This window comes from Schistocerca cancellata, chromosome 1, assembly GCF_023864275.1.
Source record: "Schistocerca cancellata isolate TAMUIC-IGC-003103 chromosome 1, iqSchCanc2.1, whole genome shotgun sequence".
Lineage (NCBI taxonomy): Eukaryota > Metazoa > Arthropoda > Insecta > Orthoptera > Acrididae > Schistocerca > Schistocerca cancellata.
In genome coordinates, this window is record NC_064626.1 from 121,990,234 (window position 1) to 121,993,559 (window position 3,326).

General features: G+C 46.9%; 1 pseudogene; it reads right to left on the bottom strand.

Annotated features, from left to right (window-relative positions):
- Positions 1-1,536: 1,536 nt before the first annotated feature.
- On the bottom strand, positions 1,537-1,653 carry LOC126099162 (5S ribosomal RNA; annotated as a pseudogene).
- Positions 1,654-3,326: the final 1,673 nt, after the last annotated feature.

Consider the following 3,326-nt stretch of genomic DNA (forward strand, 5'->3'; position numbering starts at 1 on the left):
TACATCTACATCTACATCCATACTCCGCAAGCCACCTGACGGTGTGTGGCGGAGGGTACCTTCAGTACCTCTATCGGTTCTCCCTTCTATTCCAGTCTCGTATTGTTCGTGGAAAGAAGGATTGTCGGTATGCCTCTGTGTGGGCTCTAATCTCTCTGATTTTATCCTCATGGTCTCTTCGCGAGATATACGTAGGAGGGAGCAATATACTGCTTGACTCTTCGGTGAAGGTATGTTCTCGAAACTTTGACAAAAGCCCGTACCGAGCTACTGAGCGTCTCTCCTGCAGAGTCTTCCACTGGAGTTTATCTATCATCTCCGTAACGCTTTCGCGATTACTAAATGATCCTGTAACGAAGCGCGCTGCTCTCTGTTGGATCTTCTCCATATCTTCTATCAACCCTATCTGGTACGGATCCCACACTGCTGAGCAGTATTCAAGCAGTGGGCGAACAAGCGTACTGTAACCTACTTCCTTTGTTTTCGGATTGCATTTCCTTAGGATTCTTCCAATGAATCTCAGTCTGGCATCTGCTTTACCGACGATCAACATTATATGATCATTCCATTTTAAATCACTCCTAATGCGTACTCCCAGATAATTTATGGTATTAACTGCTTCCAGTTGCTGACCTGCTATTTTGTAGCTAAATGATAAAGGATCTATCTTTCTGTGTATCCGCAGCACATTACACTTGTCTACATTGAGAGTCAGTTGCCATTCCCTGCACCATGCGTCAATTCGCTGCAGATCCTCCTGCATTTCAGTACAATTTTCCATTGTTACAACCTCTCGATACACCACAGCATCATCTGCAAAAAGCCTCAGTGAACTTCCGATGTCATCCACCAGGTCATTTATGTATATTGTGAACAGCAACGGTCCTATGACACAACGCCAATTGAACAACACAGGGTTGCACCGTGGTTCGAAGAGCACATTAACAGTGACGTCCTTCGCTACCTAGGGGAGGACAGTGGGTTTTGTTTTGTTTTAGGTCGCAAAAACAACTGGGATCATACGCGCCCACGTCGAAACTATAGAACACGAAAACAAGGAGGAGTTAAAGAACGACTAAACGTCAGTCCCAATTGACATAAGAGAAGACAGCTAAAAACAGTGATGTGGAGAAAGGGCTACTGAAGACACCATACAGAAACGGAGGCCCAAAACTAAAAGAGGAGTGGGTGTAGCGTGGGCCACGACACAGGCGGAAGTCGCGGCTAACAGAAACTGTGTCAGTAGTACGATGCTTACACCAGAAATTCATTTTGTTAGTGAAGGAATCGTCATATAAGATACAGGGCGCTTATTTCTTACTGCGTTTGAATGGAGCACTGCGTCTTCAGGCCACAAGTGGCCCAGCGGGACCATCCGACCGCCGTGTCACCCTCATTGAGGATGCGGATAGGAGGGGCGTGTCGTCAGCACACCGCTCTCCCGGTTGTCATGATGGTTTTCTTTGACCCGAGCCGCTACTATTCGGTCGAGTAGCTCCTCAGATGGCATCACGAGGCTGAGTGCACCCCGAAAAATGGCAACAGCGCATGGCGGCTTGATGGTCACCCATCCAAGTGCCGGCCACGCCCGACAGCGCTTAACTTCGGTGATCTCACGGGAACCGGTGTATCCACTGCGGCAAGGCCGTTGCCCGTTTGAATGGTGATATTGAAAATATTGGCGTAGGGCTGGAATTCAGACTGTTCTCTCCTTTCTCTGGATTTGACCGCTTCCAGGCAGTACAGTTCCATCGTTTCGTTGTTTAAACACGGTTCCAAACTCCTCGAAGTGTCCATGGCAGGCGTATGTCTGGGCCAAATCCTGGTCCCACAAAAAAGTTCTATTATGTCGTTTCAAGCTGTAGCATGTGCATGTCAAATTACTTATGATTTTAATTTTAAATTTTTAGCGTTTCTTCGTGCGTTGCCAACAAAAAAAAAACTGGTGCTCGTTTTTACTTCTAGTCAGATACATAACTTTTCGTCACGTTATTTCCAGCTCAGAGATGCCCACATCTCGCTACTGGGGATATAAACTGATATGTAACATCCACTTATGGCTAGAAAACAACAGCGATAGGCGCCATTTTGAAATACCGGTAACGCAAAACTTTTTCGTTTAGTCATTTGAGTTTCAGTTATTCACTACGAGCGAAAAATTTCGGTATTTAAAATGGTTATGTGCTGGTTCCTAATTCTCGTCCAACACGAACTTTATGTCTTTTCCAATTCAAATATATGAACGTTGTCACTTTTGACTGAAACTATAGTTAAGATATTTCGTGCTTAGCAGGAAATAGCTGTCTGAAAAGAGTTTCAGATCCCGGTCCAGTACAAACATTTTCGTCCTGTGATTTCAAGTGGAAACTTGCTTTTGAAAACGTCATTTATTGTAACGAATATGAGTTTACAAGGGTTTAAATCTGTGTCATCTCCTATAATGTGTTCCCTGATATCTTAATTTGCATCTACCTACCCAGTTAGCCATGCGTGTTGCAGCACCGCTTCCGGGACGGGGAGGTGCGCCGGCCCCCGGTCGAATCCGCCCGGCGGATTAACGACGAGGTTCGGTGAGTTGCCCAGCCTGGGTGTGGTTTTTAGGCGATTCCCCCACATCTGACTAGGTGAATACCGGGCTGATACGAGCCCCGTCACAGTTAAACGATTCGCAGACATTTGGAAAACTTGCGCTCCCTTTTCTGTGAATTAAGACTACTGGCAGACAGCTGGGGTAGACACATTCCGTCCCGGGGGAGAGGGGTTAGTGGAGGGGGAGGGTTCGAGGCAAGTGGTAGTGGGAGAGGGGAGGGAGGGGACGACAAAAATGGTTCAAATAGCTCTAAGCACTATGGGACTTAACATCTGAGGTCATCAGTCCCCTAGAACTTAGAACTAGTTAAACCTAACTAACCTAAGGACATCACACAGATCCATGCCCGAGGTAGGATTCGAACCTGCGACAGCAGCAGCAGCAGCAGCAGCAGCAGCGCGGTTCCGGACTGAAGCGCCTAGAACGACAGGAGGGGTATCCGGCCACCCCTTCAATTAACAATGCCAAATCCGTTAATATGCCACTCCACGAAGTCAACGGAGGAGCAAAGGCTCTGAAGATGTACCGCGCAATTCTGGGCGAAACGTTAGGAACAGAAGTTTCGTAGACCACACGACCTTATGCCCCGAAGGGTTTACCAGCAGCAATGTCATCCGATCGTAAAATCCTTGATTCCACATACAAGGCGGGCTGCATACAAATCAGGCAGAAAGCAATTACGGTCGTTGGGATATTTTTGAGCACGATAGTTCATTGTATGAAACTTACTGGCAGA